The 19,778-nt window shown below is 43.1% G+C and overlaps 1 long non-coding RNA gene across 1 annotated transcript; it reads right to left on the reverse strand.

The window, feature by feature from the left end:
• Positions 1-10,325: 10,325 nt before the first annotated feature.
• Positions 10,326-19,360, reverse strand: LOC122801614. Its single transcript, XR_006364767.1, has 2 exons — positions 16,612-19,360; positions 10,326-10,393 (listed from the first exon to the last, which is right to left on the reverse strand). It is a non-coding gene; the product is annotated as an uncharacterized LOC122801614 (long non-coding RNA).
• Positions 19,361-19,778: the final 418 nt, after the last annotated feature.

Here is a 19,778-nt window from a genome sequence, read left to right on the forward strand (position 1 = left end):
AGACCCCCATGATATCCCCAGTTGGTCTTTGGAAAGTACCTGTAGCTAGTATTTTAAGGGCTACACATACCTTGGCATCCACTGGGATGGGTTCTCCTCTGTTGGCTCTGGGTCTGATGTGGGGCCGGCACTGCTTGATGATTTGCTGATGTATGTCCCTGTCGACCCTGTAGCGCTCTATCTCCAGATCATGTAGCCCCTGGTAGGTTACCCCGGGTCTGAACTTTCTCCTCCTTGGTCTGAGGCGGTAGTCAGCATTATCCTCCTCACCACCCTCAGCCTCTAGCACATACTGATAAATCAATGCGACAGCACCCCCAAACATTTTGTTAGTTTTGTCAGTTAAAAATTCCCCGTATGTGTACGCCTATGATGCAGGGTTTGTGAAAAACCAGTCTAAAAGGTGTTTGCACAACTTATAGTGGTGTGCTGCAGATGCTGCCTGTGTGCTTGGTTGAGTATGATGCATTCCACCTGCCCAGCTATATTACTTGCATTTAACTGGCTGTATTCTGCCATTTCCCTGCGTTTTATTTTCTTGTTCCACTTACCATTTCCTCCCGTTTTAAGGCCCGAGGCATGCTAACAAATGTCAACAGTGCTGCCATTTCCTGGGGGCTTTTTCTTGGTATTTTTTTTTTTTTTTATTTAAGTCCCAGTGCACACCTCACACACTCGTTTAGGCAAGGTAAACAAGGGTATACAGCCTCTGACACATCCCCCTTGCTTAAACGTACACAGTGCTGCCATTTCCTTTTTTTTTATAATTTAAAACCCGGTGCGCACTGCACACACCTGTTTAGGCAACGTACACAAAGCTATACAACCCGATACACACACCCCCTCCCACCGCTTAGCTAAGCACAAACACTGGCTGCGGAGCTCCAATGTGCTTACAGCAAGCATGGCACACCCCCTTTTCATGTTAGCTGCTCCTCTTGCCTACTCGATCGTGTTCTAGCACCTACAAGGTTAGGTGCAGTGTGTGGACTTAAAATATTTTGTGATTCAGTAAATTTCCCTTCATTTGCATACCCCACTGCCTTAGTCCATAGTTACTGCACTAACACAGACCCTTTCCCCTTGACAACCACTGATCCCTGGTATTGTTTTGATTATGCATGCCATACACTATAACGGCAAAATGCAGATTTTACTTAAAGTTGACTTTTGACCAATTTTTTTTTTTTAATATTTTTGGCACCTTTACATTTGCGCACCGCTGCCCATGCTTAAACAGCCAAGATCAGCCCCCCCCAAAAAGTTAAATGTTATAAAATGTAAACACTTTTCCATGCCAATGACCATATACTTGGCCATTGGCATGCCTGCACATTACGATATATGCTTTTATTTGAGCTGCCATGCCTCAGTTTTATTTGCAGAAAAGCATTCGGTTAGTAACCGAACACATTTCTGCAACACTATTCTTGCATGGATACCCGCCTGTTTGCTGAATCGCTAATTCACCTAATTTGCATGGTTTTTCACCAACAAACGATGTAATTAGCATTCTGAACAGCTTTCTGTGCAAGAACTGTGTAGGCAGGCTCATGGGTTGGTAGTTTCGGAGTTTACTGGATCGCTCGGCGACCAGACTCCATGCAAGAGCAGCTACACTGTTCTTGCACAAAGTTGGGTGCTTACTGAATCCCACCGGTAGTGTTTTACAGTAATACAGGAAAAACATTTTTTTCAGACAATTACAACTTCCACAGTTAACAGATACTGAAAAGTGGTTAACATTAGAAATAAAACTGAAATGAAAGAAGCCATGAGAAACTATAAAGAATGAGCAGAAGATAAAAATAGATGCCAAACTATTATCTATATTTTCTGCAGTAGAGATGTGCCTTTAACTTGGGAAGACTTAATGATCCAAGATCTCCTGGACTAGTGTGGTTTTATAGAAGAAAAACAAACATCTGACTATATAACAGAACCCCTAAGATTTAAAAAGATTGCATTGGACACTAAACATATTGATTGACTTAGAAGATGAAAATTTTGAGTTAGTTGTGAATGTATGAAGAGAACCCTTTATGCACTTGGGTTTCCACAGACAGGCATTAACATCTGAAAAAGAGCTCAAGACAGGATGAAGTGTGATGGTGACTTCGCTAAAGTGTTAGCCTTACAAGTGGAAACTAGGCAAGGTTGTCCACTTTCAGCAATACTCTTTGCTTTACATTTAGAGCCATTAACGAGCGACATAATACAACCAAACATAACTGGATATAAATGGAAACATGCCAATTAGAAAAAGGTCATCTTTCAGACAATAGGATACAAGTCACCAACCCAAAACACAATACAAAAATTGTATCAGATAAAGTGACAGAGAACTTCAAAACAGTAAACAAGTCTCAGTTTGCTTTATCAAGGGAATATGCTCACTCAAACTGTTGTTTTTTTTTTTTTTTGAAAAAGGTCACCAAAGCAATGGATGAAGGCAAAACAATACACATCGCATACCTCTACCTGGCCAAAGCTTTTGACAATTCCCCACTCGGGCGTAACAGAAAAGCTAAATAAACTAGGAGTAAACCATATGTCACCCACTGGATTACCAGCTGGCTCACCAACAGGACACAAGACAATCAAATACAGGGAAAGTTACCTCCACAAAGAGGCCATTCACCATTGGTGCCCCAGAGTTCTGTGCTGAGACCTCTGCTGTTTGGCATCTATTTTTCTGAAGTAGAAACCAATACCAAAGGGCTCTGGCTGTTTATGGTTGCAGATGACTATAAGCTAGGAGCAGTCACTGAATCCCTAAATAAGCTGCCCATCCTGCAGGAAGGTTAACTCAAATCAAGAAATTGTGTCAAAATCACGGTCTGACACTAAATGCCAAAAATGCATTACTGTACCCTTTGGGAAGTCATCTACCCTAGGGAGCTACCACATTGATAATACTCCCTTAAGAGCTGACCCAGTGTTCTGGATTTGGAAACCTATGGGGACAGTGACCAAACTTTTGACCAAAGTCCTATAGAAAAACAAATTTTATTTATTTTTCCTATAGTTTATAGAAAAAAATTGAAAAAGAAATGCGTCTAGATCTAGGGACGTCACTGTCCCTCCTTTACTCAGCCCTCATTAGGCCAATCACAGAATGCAGTGCCCCATTTAGCATCCATCTGTCCAGACACATGCAACAACTGTAATGCACAGATGCCTTACTGTAAGACTACAATGCCTATGTAACATGTCCTACAAAGCACTGTCATTTTTCTCTGCATCCTACAGACTGCCAAGAGGTGACCCGAGTCTTACATACAAAGCATCCTCCAACTCATTACTTATGGATTTACTACACATTAGAAAGTCAAATGGCATAAGAAATACTCTGGGTATCAAAACCTCTTCTGCAATACCAACAGAACAGCTTGGAGGGACAGGTACATATCTCAGAGGATACCGCTGTTGTGGAACAGACTCCCCACCCACACAAAGTTCATCCCTGTCCATATTACGGGCACAACTCAGATCTACAGGTGGGAAAGAGAAAAGTACCCCAGGACTGCTTCCTGTACTACTAATAGACAGAGGCAAATGCTTTATATCATGCATGAGTTTAGTCCAATTATCTATGGTACGATCCGTTATTCTCATTAGGGGCAACATACAATTTCAATACCAAATGGGGATAAGGTTACTTTGACCATAAAAAAGGAAACTGGTTAGGCTTAAAATGGCCTGCAAGGGCAGCTAGCCTTGTGTATTCCTATGAACCTATAAGAAACCATGCCTTAACAAAACATGCAGATGGTGACCAGAAGAGACTGGCAATAAAATCTCTGAAAAAACTAAATTCACCTCAAACTCGGAACATAAATGCAGAATTAAGAGCCCTGCTGGCCTTGAATCTTGTGGCAAGAGTTAAGATGGACTAGCCCTACCACACCCCCATGTGGCATTAGTCACATTAACAGTTTCTAAAAAGTACAGTTTTGTACCTACCATAAATGTAGATGTCCGAGAGGTATGCATCTGCAGTCCTAACATATGGGTTGTCCTGCCTCAGGCAGCCCTTCGGTCGGCCGGATTCCAAAGTCTGGGTCTGGCCTCGGCTGATGTCGCACTTCACCCGACGTCATAGCTGCTGTGAATTGGGTATAAAGGCATCAGCCAATGCCATTTTCCTCAGTGTTTCTTGCCCCAGATGCCAGGTGCCCTCTAGGAAGGCTAAATTTGGATAAATGCAAATGTTTCCAAACAGTAGAGAGCAATCAAAAATAAACATGTATATACATACAAACAAATACACCATAATAGGATTCCCCCAGCTAGCTATAAGGTGGGCAAATACCCTAGGAGTACCACAGAGGGGAAGGAGGGTGGGTAATCCCGACTGCAGATGCATACCTCTCGGACATCTACATTTATGGTAGGTACAAAACTGTACTATGTCCTTCAAGGATGCATCTGCAGTCCTAACATATGGGTAGAATACCATAGCCAAACTGGGGGAGGAGGCACTAAGATGATTATGGTGTAGTTAAGATCCCTTGCAAAACAGCAGTTGCAAAACCTGCTCGGGATCTGGAGTATAAAGGTAGATTGTAATGCTTGGCAAATGTATGCACGGAGCTCCAAGTAGCAGCTTCTAAAATGTCTTTGGTAGCCACTCCTCGTAAGAAAGCTGTAGTAGTGGCTGTAGCCCGTGTGGAGTGAGGTCTGATGTTTTCTGGAGTTGTCTTTCCATGAAAGGAGTAACAAAATCTAATGCAATTTCCTATCCATTTTGAGATTGTCTGTTTTGAAATTGCTTTTCCTTCCATTCCTGTTGCATATGCTACCAGGAGCTGGTCAGTCTTTCTATTGTTCTTGGTTCTGTCCAGATAGTAGCGCAATTGTCTGTGCACATCCAAGGTATGTAGTAGTCTTTCCCCCTTGTTCTGTGGGTTGGGGAAGAATGTTGGTAGGTGGATTGCTTGGTTCAATGATACCCTGGAGACCACCTTTGGCATAAAGGTGGGGTTAGTTCTCAAGGAAACTCTATCCTGATGGAAGATAAGGAAGGGCTGTACTGCCATTAATGCCTGTAATTCAGAAACCCTTCTTGCTGAAGTGATTGCAAGAAGGAAAGCAGTTTTCCAAGATAAGAACTGTAATTCTGCTGATGCTGCTGGTTCGAAAGGGGGAAGTGTTAACTTTTCCAGCACAAAGTTAAGGTCCCATGTAGGCAAAGGTGGCTTCCTTGGAGGCTTTACATTTTTAATTCTTCTCAGAAACTGCCTGAGTAGTGGATGAGAGAAGACTGGAGGATCCATGTTGTATTCTGCTGAAATTGCTGATGCATGAATCTTAATGGAGGAGTAAGACAGGCCATTGTGGAAAAGCTCTGCCAAATATTCCAGGATGTTAGCTATGTTTGCTAATGAAACATTTTCTCCTTTTGCTGCACTCCAAATGAGGTATCTTTTCCATTTGGCTGAATAACTAAGTCTTCCTTGTGGAGGGTCTGCGCGCCTCCAGGATAATGTCTTTAACCCTCTGAGATAAATCTGGGTTATTTTGTTTTATGTAATTATCCAAGCAGCTAGCTGTAATGTTTTCAAGTTTGGATGTAGGATCTTGAAGTTGTTCTGTGTTAGCAGCAAAGGAACTAGAGATTAGAGGCCATGCGTGTGTCCGAGACATACTCCTCAGTAGTGGGTACCAGTGCTGCCTCGGCCAATCTGGAGCTATCAGGATGATCCTTGGGTGATCTTCTTTGATCTTCAGTAGCACTTTGTGCATCAAAGGAAGAGGTGGGAATGCATATGCTGTCAGGTTTTCCCAACTGAAGGATAGGGAGTCCACCTTCCAAGCAAGTGGGTGGTATGTCCTTGTGCAGAATTTCCTCAATTGGTGGTTGTGTGGGGATGCGAACAAGTCTATTTCTGGTAGTCCCCATTTCTTTGTTATGGATTTGAAGATGTCTGGATGCAGCATCCATTCGTGGGCATCCGTGGTAGTTCTGCTTAAGGTGTCTGCTAGTATATTTTCTTTCCCTGGCACAAATATGGCCTGGAGCTGAATGTTGAAGTTCAGGGCCACATTCCACAGGTCCATTGCCATCCGGCAGAGAGGATATGAGTGTGTGCCTCCTTGTTTGTTGATATACCACATGACTGTGGTGTTGTCCGTCCTTATCAGCAAATGACCCTGTTGAAGAAACGGTCTGAATGTCTGAATTGCCTGTTTCACTGCCAGCATCTCTTTCTGATTTATGTGTAGGTTCAGCTGGTCCTGTGTCCATAGGCCTTGTATACACTAGTCCACCATGTGTGCCCCCCAGCCTAGGTCTGAGGCGTCCGTGGTGATAGTCTGGCTTGGGCGAGGTTTGTGGAAAGGCAGTCCTCTGTTCAACTGACAGGCCTGAGCCCACCACAGAAATTCTTGCTTCAGGCATGGAATTATTGGAATCTGGGCTTCTAGACTGTGTTTGTGTTGAGACCATATATTCCTCAGGTACCATTGCAACTTTCTCATATGCAGCCTGGCATGTGGAAGCATTATTATGCAGGATGCCATGTAACCCAGGGCTTGTAGGACTTTCCTTGCTGTAAGCTGGTTCTGCGTTGTTAATGCCATGAAATAGAGTGGTAGTTGTTTTTGCTTTTCTGTTGTGAGAAATGCCATCTGATTTGAAGTGTCCAGTTCTGCACCCAAGAATGTTATCCTTTGGGATGGTACCAGTCTTGACTTTTTCATGTTGACTGTGTATCCCAGGGCTTGCAGTAGTTGTATAACCTTTTGCAAATCTTCTGTTAATTTGGTTATGTTGTCCGCTTGTATTAGGCAGTCGTCCAGGTATGGATAAATCTGAATTCCCTGTAGCCTGCAATGAGCAATTACTGATGCCAGGCATTTCGTGAATACTCTGGGCGCAGTAGATAAGCCAAAGGGCAATGCTGAGAATTGATAATGCTCTGATCCTGCAAGAAATCTGAGGTATCTTCTGCAATCTGGTCGTATAGGGACGTGCAGGTATGCCTCCTTGAGATCTAGAGTCAACAGCCAAGACTCCTTGCCCAGCATGGGAAGAAGCTGCTGTAGGGTCAGCATTTTGAATTTTGGAACAATGAGGTATGTGTTCAGAGCGGACAGGTTGAGAATAGGCCTCCATTGATTTTCTTTCCTTGGTACCAGGAAAAGTCTGGAGTAAAATCCTTGTCCTTGTTCCATAGGCGGTACCTTTTCTATAGCTCTCATCCTTAGTAAGTGGTTGATTTGTCCTAGAGCGTTTGTTTTTTGGTTTGGTGGTAGGTTTGGCATTCCTCTCTTTTTTGGTAGAGTGTGGAAGTGAAACCTGTAGCCTTTGTCTATTGTCCGTAAAATCCATTTGTCTCCTGTAATGTAATGCCAGTTTATGGAAAATAAGGCTAGCTTTCCGCCTAAGGGTGCTTCCAGCTGTTCCCTGGTAGGTGGTATCAGAGTCAAGTCATTGTGTCTGTCCTGTGGAAGTGGTAGTAGCTGGATCTGTGGCAGTACTTCTCTGGTTGTTAGGCTGCCACTGACGTCCCCTGTAGGCACCTCTGGATTGACCTCTGCCTCTCTGTGCTCTGGTGTCTGGAAAGGACCAATTTTTCGAAGGCCAATTTCTACTAAACCTCGGAGGCTGGACCTGTAAGAAATCCTTGACGGCTTGGGCAGATTTTGCTTTTTCTTCCACCTTTTTTAGCACTTGCTGTGCAGGGGAGCCAAACAAACTTTGTTTCTCCATGGGAGCATCTAGGAGCTTTGACTTTACATGGTCTGGTAAGGCTTGCTCTTTTAGCCATGCATGCCTTCTGATCACTGTGCCAGTCATAGCTGATCTAAAGGAAGCCTCCAGTGCATCATAGCCGCATTTTAAGGAATGGTTACTGACCTGCTGAGTGTTATGTACCAAATCCTGAAGGGACTTACGGTCTATAGGTTCAGGAGAGGACAGTTTTTTATTTAGCTGATCTAACAAGAATTCCTGATACTGAATCATGTGGAATTGACAGTTTAAGGCCCTAGCTGAAAGAGTAGCAGAAGTATAAACTTTTTTACCCCATCTCTCCAAAGCTCTAGATTCTCTTTCAGAGGGGAGGGGTTTTTTTGCAGAGGCAGCTGCCACAGCTTTGGGGCCCTGTGAAATGGTTTCAGGATCTGCAATAGGAGCCTTATAGTGAGTGTCCGGGACCCTATAATATCTGTTGGGTTTAGCAGGGGCCGGGGAAGAGAGTCAGGGGCAGTACAGGCATCCTTAAATGCATCATCCACAACTGTTAGTACTGGAGGAATGGCTAAAGGCCTATGCTGTGGTAAATGTAAAAAGGTTCTTAGCCTTTTCCTTGAATCTGAAAAATCCTGGCCCTGCCATTGAAACTGCTCTCTCATAGCATGTAAGGTTTCCCCAAAAGAAAATTCCTCAGGAGGAGAGGCAGAAGGAATTGAGTCTTCTGCATCAGAATCCTCATATGGAGAATAAGGGCCTTCTGGAGGATGTGAGTATTCTGAATCATCCGAGGAGTAGTCTGTAGAAACTGGATCCGGGGGCTCTGCTCTAGGCCTCTTCTCAGGAGGGGGTTGAGAGGCCCTGTCTGGGTGAGGTTGGGACCCCCTGTTCAAAGAAATGAGATCCACAGCCAGGCTGAGCATTTGGGAACTAGAGGTAGGCCTGTGTGAGGGGGGGTTAGCAGGCAAGGTCTTAGAAGTTTTAGCTGCTTTAGCCCTAGAGAAAGCCTTGATAGACATAGATGCAGGTGGCCTAGCAGCTCCACGTGCAGGAGTAGATATGTCTAAAGGAATAGTATCTGATAAATCCTGGGTGCCTGCTACAGCAGGAGAAATTTCAGTAGCCGATTCAGCCATGTGTGAGGCCTCGACTGTCGGAGGTATGCTTTCGGCCGAAGGAAGAACCGAAGACTCGGTTTCAGCCGAAACAGAGACACTCGCGGTTGGCTTAACCGTGGTTTCGGCCGAAACCGCTGGCCGCGAGTGTCGGTCCTTTTCCTTACGCTTTTTAGCTAAATGTGAAGTCGGAGTCTCAGACGGCATTTTGTAAGCAAAAGCGGGGCCAAAAAACTCCTCTGCAAACTCCGACCGACATCCAAGTGTCCGTCGGTTGAAGGAAGCACAGGCTAGACAAGCTGATACATCGTGGTCTGGGCCTAAGCAAGGAAGGCAGTAAGAGTGGAAATCCTTATGAGGTATTTGTTTCCCACAAGTTAAACAATTATTTCCTTTTTCTGACATCGGCTGAGGCAAGAAAGAGTCCCCAACGGGGTACTTAGCTTTTTAGAAGTCTTCAGTAGTAGAAATCTCTGGATCTGACCGACCGGCACTTGCGAACAGCTTCTGCTTCGGGCACCGCGCGGCAAGAAAGACTGAGGAAAATGGCGTTGGCTGATGCCTTTATACCCAATTCACAGCAGCTATGACGTCGGGTGAAGTGCGACATCAGCCGAGGCCAGACCCAGACTTTGGAATCCGGCCGACCAAAGGGCTGCCTGAGGCAGGACAACCCATATGTTAGGACTGCAGATGCATCCTTGAAGGACATAATCAGATTTTACTCAGTTGCATAACAGAGAGTACAACCTCCCAGATATCCTGGCTAAATTGATCCTACTTAACGCATCTTCAAAAAGGGCACCTCAGCAAGACCCACCTAATCAAAAAAAATAAAATAAAATACTGGATTGCCGAGGTCTGCTAGAACAAGACAAAATTAATCATGGCAGCATAATTCAGAAACTCGTCATTTCAAACCAGTACTTGATCAGTGCATAGTTGTAGACCCTGTCACACAGAAAATGAAGTGCTGGAAAACAGAAGCACTTGCTCAGGCAAGAAATACATTCCAGTCTAATTCTGCATTGACAAACACAAATGTGACAGTTTTCTATAGTTTGCATGGTTGGCTGGTGGAGACAGATGAACTTGTACCCAAATTACCTGCTACACAGCATGGGATTCTGTTGGTCGAAGAATTAATAAAAAAAGGTTACTATTCTAACAACCAATGTATAAACCTCAAAGGTTAGTACTTTCATGCATAATGCAGCTGCCTAATTTCAAGACATGCCAGAACCATTACAAAATCCTGCCATATGGCAATGGACGTTTCAAATAACCCAAGAAGGCATGAATACACACCCCATCCCCAATACATACCCTCATGTCAAAAGTATGACCTTGGCTTCTAATCTTACTGTACACTTAACTCCACTCAATAAGGGATTACACAAACTTACGAGAAGAAAACACTTCAAGCTGCTAAAAGAAAAGGGCCCTAAACTGCAGCTCACTTTTGCATAGGTCATCACCTTTTAGCAAAATACACCACCAAGACACACGACTATTTTTTTTTTTTAAATCTTTATTTCAACATTTTTTCAGTTCTCATCAACATTCACCGTCTGGAGACCTGAAAAAAAAAAAAAATTTAATACAGCCACAAAAACATCCAGAGTAAAACTACAACTACAGCTTCTACTTTTCTGTAAACATCAATACCGTTACTAGTGGCTACATAGCAATGAAGCTTTTGCACTAAATATTAGGTTGAAGGATATTGTAAGCAGGTTGCTGCTTAATTAGCCACATTATAAGTCAAAGTAAACTTTTGTCATTCACAAGTGCCAAAACTGAACGAAATTCTGTATCTCCACACTCAATGTGCAGACATGTAGACTCTTTTCACAGACAATTACACATGTAACACCTGGCTATTACATCACAGACATGCAGGAAGACAGACTAACATTGCACATAATTAGGAACATTTTAACACTTTTTGAACTGAACACTTACTTGCATGAGACTTTAGTATTGCACAGGTACTTGGTTAAGACACTGCATTGATCTTTCACAGAAAGACACAAAGTCTTGCACTGTGCAACAAGTGTACAGCAAGTGTTTAGGAAAATGAATTATGATCAAGTGTTTTGACCTTCCCAGAAGCAGTTTATGTACACATACTCATGTCAATCAGTAAGGAAGCCCTCTGCAGCAGTGAGTTAGCCAAGTATTTCCCTCCTACTTTTCTCACTAGTGCTTGGGCACATGCAGCTTATTACAAGACCATTGACGCATACCATGGTGTCATGTGCCATACTAGGATAGCATATTCTTATCACAGGACTATGCAGGTCAAGTGATACCCACTAAACAAGCACAGTCGAAGATGAGACGAGACAAGAAATGAGGACATTTGTCCAACTTGGTTGGAACTTTACTTGCAGCCATTAGAGGAATGGGGCTATAGAGACATCACAGAATTATGGGATAAAGTACCTAGTGCAGATGATTCCCTCACACACCAGCTGACAATAGTGAATTACTCGTCTGTAGTACCAGACACCCATGGCCCTCTGTACTGGGTTAACTCTTGGGAAGGATTCAGAGCAGACATTCCAGGAAGCAGGAGTCTGAGAAGACCAAAGCCAAAGCTCAAAAAGTCAGAACACAAACACCAACTGTAAGAGAACATCAAATTCTTGAATCAACAAGGCAAACTATATAGCAATGACCAACTGCCCACAATGTCAACACAGGTTCATAGGTTCATACTAGGCTATCTGCCAGAGGGCATTTACAAGCCTAGCCCATAGTTTTGTGGCTTACGCCACCCCTTTAGTATGGGGAACTATACCCATTATTTTGCTGTGCCTCTGTCGAGCAGTGACACTGAGGTAATCCCCGAGGTATATCTGCGATCTCCCATCCATTGGTCAAGATTTCTCTTGAACAAGGCCAGCGAGGTGCTCTGCCTCACATATACCGGGATTTTGTTCCACAGCATAGGGAGTCTTTGGGTGATGAATCTATCCCTCCAGCACGTCCTATTAATAGCCGTGTTGAGGTTTAAGTCTCCCGCCCTTGTGGCTCTGACGGATCTAGATTTTTTGAGGTGAAGCATATTCATCAAATCTGGGTTTGACATGGCCTTGTATGTTAGGCAAAGGTCACCTCTGAGCAAGCGGTAGGCGACTGAATAGAGCTGGAGTTCTTTCAGTCGGGCAGCATAGGACAGATGTTTGAGACCCTTTATCCTTTTGGTGAGGAACTTTTGTGGCCTCTCCAGCTGCTGCAAGTGTCGGGTCAGATACATTCGAATGGGGCATTGTACTCAATCATTGGTCTGATGAGTGATGAGTAAAGGGAGACTATGACCTCCCTTGATCTAGATGAGAATCCCTTCATGATAAGGTGGGCAATGTAGAAGGTCTTCCTAACTACTTTAGCTACATGGGTGTTGAATGACAGACTACTATCAACCTGGGTCCCCAGGTCCCTGATAACTTCTTCTGTGCTCAGTGGATTGCCACCTATTTGGTAGCTAGGGTAACCTTGTTTTTCCCGAAGGGTATGACTATGCATTTTTGGCATTTAACTTTAGGCCATGGCTCTGGCACCAGTTATCCGTTTCTGAGAGACCCTTCTGAAGGATATCTGTGTCAGATGTGTTTTCTACTATGGCCAGTTTGCAGTCATCTGCAAACTTTGTCAGCCATAACCCTCCTGTGTTTGCTTGTACTTCGGAAAAGTAGATGCCAAACAAGAGTGGGCCCAGGACTGAGCCCTGTGGTACACCACTTGTGACCGGCTTTGAGTCTGACATGGCGCCAGCAACTCTGACCCTGTGGGTCCTGTCACTCAGCCAGTTTGCAACCCATCTTGTGATGTATGGGTTAACATTTAAGCTGATGAGTTTTTCAACGATACCCGAGTGGGGTATTGTATCGAAGGCCTTCGCCAGATCGAGGTAGGCTGTATGGACTGCCTTTCCCTCATCAATGGCTTTGGTGACTGTTTCAAAAAAGTCAACCAAGTTTAGAAGGCATGATCTGCCTTTGACAAAGCCAAACTGGGATGGATCCAAAGTCTGCAAATTCCCTATGTCTTTATTTATGAGGTCCATTATGATCCTCTCCATGGCTTTGCAGATAAGGCTTGTCAAGCTAATGGGCCGGTAATTTCCAGGGTCGGTGCAGGCACCGCCTTTGTGAAGTGGGACCACAGTTGCAGTGCGCCACTCCCTGGGTACGTATCCAGAGGTAAGACTATGATTAAACAGCTGTCCTAGCTGTGGGTTTAGTTCCTCGTTGAGTTAGTGGAGCACACAGCCGGGGACACCATCAGGTCCCATGGATGCTGTGTTTTTTGCTTTGGAGAGAGCAGTTCTCACTTGGGCGTTGGTGATGTTTGGGGGGCTGCAATCGCTTGGTATAGTTATCTCTCCTTTTGGGGGGGAGGGGACGGAGAAGTTTGCACTGAACCTGTCAGCCAGTATGTTGGCAATGTCTGTAGGATCAGTAATCTTCACATTATTTTGAACTAGTTCTGAGCATATCTGGGAGTTTCCTCCCAGGTTTCTAACATAGCTAAAGAAGGCCTTATGATTGTCTTTTGAGTCTTTAGCTATTTTTCTCTCAAAATTTGCTTTGGATGATTTTATGAGAGCTCTTAGTTTTTTACTTATAGTGATCAAGGGTGTCTTACCTTTTAAGGATTTTGCTCTATCTTGTAGTAGCTTCCTCCTTTTGTTGTAGAGTTTGTTAATGGCTGGGGTCCACCAGCCTGGACGCTGCCTTTGGTACAAAGAGTCTTTGTTTTGCTTGGGATTGCCTTATCCATGCAGTCCTGCAGGTGCTGGTAGAAGGCATTTGTAAGTGATTCAGCGGCTTGAGTACTGTTTTCCGCCGCTCGGGGCCTTAAAGGAGACCACACTAGTCTTTAGAAGTGTGAAGTCGGCTTTCGAGAAGTTTTACTGTGGTCTTTTTATTTCAGGTGGGGTGGGATGAGGACCTCCAGCGAGATTAGTTTGTGATCTGATCTCACCAGTGAGGGGTATACTTCCGGTGTTGAACATTGTGCTCCCATGTTCGTGATGATGAGATCAAGTATGTTTTCTCCTCTTGTGGGAATGGTGACTAGTTGTTCCATGGCATTTGAGTTTATGAATTCCAGGAACTTTTGGGCTAGGGTGTTTGGGCTTGAGTAGTGTTCCCAGTCTATATTGGGGTAATTGAAGTCACCTAGTATGATGGTGTTTGGTGATACATTTATCCCCTCCAGTGTTTTCAGGAAGGCCATGTGAGGTTCCTGAGTTTGTGAGGGTGGCCTGTAACATGCTACAATTTGCAGAGCAGCCTTGCCTATGGTTAATTGCACCTGGATGGTCTCCGATGCATCGTGCGTTGCCACCAGTCTTGAGGTGTGGGTGTCCTTGATGAATATGGATACCCCCCTCCTTTCTTGGTATTGTCCGGATTTTGGGGCCGGAACGCATGATATGAGGGAAAACCTGATAGTGCTGGGGTGCTCTCAGGAGCCTTGAACCAGGTTTCTGTCACAGCACAGACATCGATGTTCTCCATACTGAGAAGGGCCTCGAAAGTGTGCATTTTGAGATTTAGACTTCTGGCATTGAGCAGCATTACCCTTAGTTTTTTTCTTTTTGTGTTCTAGGGTGGTAGGTTTAGAATTTGAGCCTTGCCTAAAAAGGCACTATGGGGTGGCAAGAGCCTTGCCAATATCCGAATCCCAGGGTGACAGGTGCAAGCCGTCCTTTGCGAAGCAGCGTGGCTTGTCCAGCATGTCATCCCAGGCAGACAGACATTGGATCCCCTTTGAATGACACCAGAGTTTAAGCCAATTGTTAAAGCTGATCATCTTATCTCTGTATTGTGGCATCATTCTTGGTGAAGGTAGGATACTGCTCAAGGTCAGGGTCATACCTGCCTGGGCTACATAATCAGAGAGCTCCTCAATGTCTCTTTTCATGTAGTCCAAGGAGGTACGTCTCAGGTCGTTTACACCAGCGTGGACAATGACAGAGTCGTATTTGTACCTGCTGTTGAGAGACCTGAGTGCTTGCGTTATGTGGCGGATTCTAGCGCCCGACAGGCAGCTTACTGTGACCTTCTCCTTACTCAGTCTGGTGAGCGGGACGTCAGTGTGTCTGACTATGGAGTCACCAATGACTAGTGTGTCTGGCATTGTGTTTGGCCTTAAGGGCTGTGACTGTTTGACACTCTGACTGTGAGGTCTATGTGTTGCAGGTGTTGTGTTGAGGTGGTGGTTGTTTGGGTGTCTGCTTTGGTGGCCTCTGCTGTTTTGGTAGATTTTTGATCAGAGCCTCCAAGTATGTCTTTGTGTGTTTATGTGTATGATTTGAGGTTGTGATGGTACTATGTGAGACTGGGTCTATAGTGTGGGTGGTAACCTTCTCCTCCTGACTGGTCATGCCAGTCCTATGTTGAGAGAGCTCAGCCTCCAGTTTGGCCGTATAGTTGCATCTCTCACATGTATTTGTGTTTTGTGGGAGGAGGAGAGGGTTGTCTGTGTACATGAGGCAATTGTAACATTGCCTCAATATTCCCAGGTTCACCAGCTGAGCAGGAGAGGACACTAGCAACTGATCCCTCGACATGCTAGAAGGACTAGACATAAAAACTTTAAAAGAGATTCCGGGGGACGTGGGTGACCGAGAAATGGGGGTTTGCCTTTTTGGGGTGCTGTCTGCCGTATCAAGGTAATAAGTACTGTAGGAGCAAGTGCTAGGTTTAACAGATAGAGAATAGTCTACTTGGAGTCAAGTAGAGATGATCTTTTTAGTTATAGGATACGCTGATTAGATCAGTAGTATAGTTCGAGGAAGGTAGTTTTAAGGGAAAATTTGAAGAGTGGACTTTAGGTAGCCCGAATAGTTTAAACCTGCTTAACCGGCGCTGCCCTAGTGTGCAACAGTGGCAACTCCGCGCTAAAGCGTGCTTTATAGCAGGGGGCTGGAAAAGACAGGAAATGACCCAAAATGGCCAATAAACTACAAGTTACTGCCTTAAACCACTCCTCTGAGGACAAACAGGCAGCTCAGTACTCCCTACTCCCACTAGTGAGTAAAGAAACTACCCCTTGACCAAACAAGGAAAATGGAGAAACACAGGAACCAAGACAAAGCCCAGGGATCAGCAAATCTGATCACTGGAACAAACTATTAGGAAAGTATGGAAAACAAGAGTATTTTTTTTTTTTTCCAAGTTTTTTTTCAGATAGGCAGAATGAAATAAGCAATGGAAGCGGCCATTCCCCTGGAGTGCATTTTTGATACCTGCACTTCCTAAAGCGCAGTTAGCCTAAAAGCAAAACAATGCAGCTAGCAATCTTGAACTTAACTAGTCAAATACCACCCCACCCCGTCACTGTAACAAAGGACATAAGCAGCTCTTTAGCTTTTAGAACTCATGGAATATTCTTCAGGTTAAAAATGAATAGAGCTGAAATGAGTTTTCACTTCCCCTGGACAAAGCCCTTAAAGAACGAGGGAAAATAATGCACTACTTTAAAGATGATTTTGAGAACGCTTCCTGAGGGACAACAAGACCTTTGTGAAAAGCCAACCATGGTACCCTTAAAATAAATGTCAAACTCCAACATTCAACACAAAAATGGCAGTCACCAAGAGACAGCATTTGCACAAGTCAAACAACCAAACAAGGAGGCTCAAAATTGAGAATGTAGAACCATGCCAATTAAAATCATAAGGAGTATGAGCCATAAAACACTGGCACAGATACGGAACTCCAAAAACAGCTTGAAGTGCAGACTATCCATTCCTTTTATTCATTAGACATCACTAACCTTTGAATGTTGTCACAGGCACATATGTGACCAATGTATACAGCTTGTTAGGGGAATCTTCATCCTCATTGCGCTTTCTAGATAAGCGTACACGGATGCGATATGGAACATTCCTGGTAGCCACAAGAAAACAAATTAGCATTACAAAGAAACTACTTTTATGATAACATAGTCCTAGAATAAAGACTACATAAAAAGTTCCCTTATAATGAAAGCACAACAAAATTAAATGGCAATTACATAAGCAAGAAAACAACTGTGCAGAAACATTATTAGCTCAACCAAAAATGTAATGCACATATTCCTCTGTGGCATGCAAGATTTTAATTGTGATAACTTGAGTGGATCAGGAATTTGGAGATGCAACTCTCTCATGCTTGCAACAAATTTACAAACATTAAAATCCTCTGCATATTAAGAATTTGCTAAATTATAAAGCGAGAATGAGTGAAAGTGTACAAAAGAACCAAGCCACATTTTCTACTGTTAGCAAAAGTTAAATTTGCCCTTCTTTTTGCATGGTGATTCTAGGGAAGGGAGAAAAAATTATTAGTTGAAGGCAAGTAAGAACACCACCAATCCTAACCAGCTACAGAAATGCAATGCAACATGCACTGGACTTCACATCTCTTAACTTTTCCCCCCTTTCTAGCTCGCATCATTAAGTTTTAACCCCTTTCTTGTAATCCTCACGTGGGGGGGGGGGGTCTATATTAAATTCAGAGTTACTTCAGCTAACCTTTCTTCATCGAACCTTCATTTCAGTGAACGTTCATATCTGTGGAAAAAAGTGGTGTAGAGCGAGTGGCTCGGCACACCTCCGCGCCATTTCATGATACCAGAATACTGGTAATCCAGTCCAACAGATTTAAAAATATCTAGGGTGTATTTAACAGCACTTTGTGAGGCCTTGGAGTAAATAATTACGGAGGGAAAAGATCAGAGTAACAGTAGGCCAATTAGAAGTTTAGACTGCCAATTTGGAGACTGCCTTCCACACCAGGGTTTGATAAGAGTATACACAAAGAGAAAGGGCCAGGGGTGTTAAATGAAAGAACAGCTCTAACCTTATCACTTAATATAGATCTTAATTAAAATTTTGCATGATTTGCACTGAATATTACTTCTCTGAGCAGTGTCATTTTGATTCAAGAGTAAGAGTTCCCTGGACTAATGTAGGCAGCTGTTTCAGAAATGCATCTGCACAGCTTCTTGTTCAAAGCAAGCACACAAATTACCTCAACCTTTATATGAAGGACCAAGGCAGAAAAGGCACTCAAAACAATTGTCCTTTAATGTAATCTGCTGACCAGTAGCACTCGTCAGACCTTTTATGATGACAACACTGGCCCCAGAAAGACCTCCAAAATACAAATTTACAGCAAAATCATAACATAATGCAATATAAAAACTGAAAGTAATTCCTCACTTCTTCAGCTCAGGATTTAAAAATGGAAAAATGGTACCAACTGATTCATTAATGCTCAAAACAGAACTGAAGATTATATAGATGCCCCTCTCCTTTACATTAAACACCTTAGTGACAATAGCAGCATAGAGATGGAACCTGGTACAGGAATTTTCAAAAGCTATGGAAGCTGGAAGGCCAGATAAATGCCTGGCAGCATAATCCCTTAAATAAGGGATCACACTACAACAGTGATCCATAAAAAGGACATTATTTGTTGGTCTGTTTCCCAGATAACTGGTTAGCAAATATTTTCCCCCTAAATATTGACTGTATCTCGGCACATAACTTAGCAGCTTCTCTCTGCCTCTGACACTTCAGCTAACAAATCTAACGCACATTCTTCTTATCCTTTCAGCTATGATTACAGTAATCACCTAATTATGCATTCAACCAGACAACGATAACCGCCTAAACCCTAAATAAATTTACTTTGTCAGAGAAATGATTACGCCGGGCACATCCCATCTGATAATGTATGACACACAGCTCATATGATCTACCACAGCAGCATTTAACAAAATATCTTTTAGCCACTGGCAGTCCCACATTTGGCCTTGGTTTGCTGTTATCTTCTTTACATTTCATAGCTGGACCACTCTGCAAACTGCACTTGTAGAACAAACTTGCAATTTATCGAAGTTTATCAACAGTGATATATTCACACTAACTGAAGTTTCAGTACTTCATTTTTACCTTCTGTCGTGGCTTCCAGCAACTGTCAAAATGACAGTTTCAAATGATTATTTATTTTTTTTTTAACAAAGGATGTTAAATGCGGTAATATCCAAAAGGCAAGAGTCGTGTTTAGCTAGGTGTTTAAATATTTCGGCTCCGGGTAATTTTTTCATCTGTAACAAGGTCCCAGCTCCTTATAAAAGTTAAATTACTTGGTAAAGGGGAAAATATGTTAGAGCCACTTAGCATCAATAATGTAGCTACATAGTTTTTCTCCATACACAGAGTATGCATTAGTGTCAATGGAGGCAAACAAAAAAAATTTCAACATCTGTGAGACACGTCTGTCATTACAGTGTTCCATAGGTTCCTCAGTTTCACTTGTTCAGTTGTCTAAGGATAGTTAGTTAGTGGAATGTGTTTTGGCAAAATAGCATACGCGGACCTCATGCCAAAATGGTCCCCTATACATTTCTTTACTAATTTATGTCTACCGGTGTAATGCAATGATCTGTTTGCAACTTTTTTCATGACAGCCAGTTTGCTACAGACAGATTCAAAACCAATAGGTACATACACCTGCAAGTAAAAGTACATACAGAAGATAGGAAAAAAAATTCAGACCAACAGTAGGTAAATACAAATTCTATCTAGAACATATAAATTTAAGACAACAAATTAAGCAGACAATCTGGACAAAAGATAAACAAAAAATTATAGTTACTACACAATACAAACAGCCTTCAGTAACACATCTGCACAATATATGGCTCACAGGTCTCACTTCCCACAGATTATTTTATTTAAAATAGTAACACAAGTTTCCAACTTATTTTTTCAGCTTTCAAAAGGAATTCTCAATCAAAAACTGAAGGAATTTTGTAGAGTTGCCCTCAGTTGGCCTCTTCCACTCAGACTTTCACACAGCAACGAATTATGAAATAAATGAACCAAAACTTAAAGATTAGTGCAGGCAGGAACATACAAATGTAATGAAAGGCAAGCTTCATCTTCTCGTACA

This window comes from Protopterus annectens, chromosome 5.part0 (genome assembly GCF_019279795.1).
Source record: "Protopterus annectens isolate FY-2018-M chromosome 5.part0, PAN1.0, whole genome shotgun sequence".
In the NCBI taxonomy this organism is placed as follows: domain Eukaryota; kingdom Metazoa; phylum Chordata; order Ceratodontiformes; family Protopteridae; genus Protopterus; species Protopterus annectens.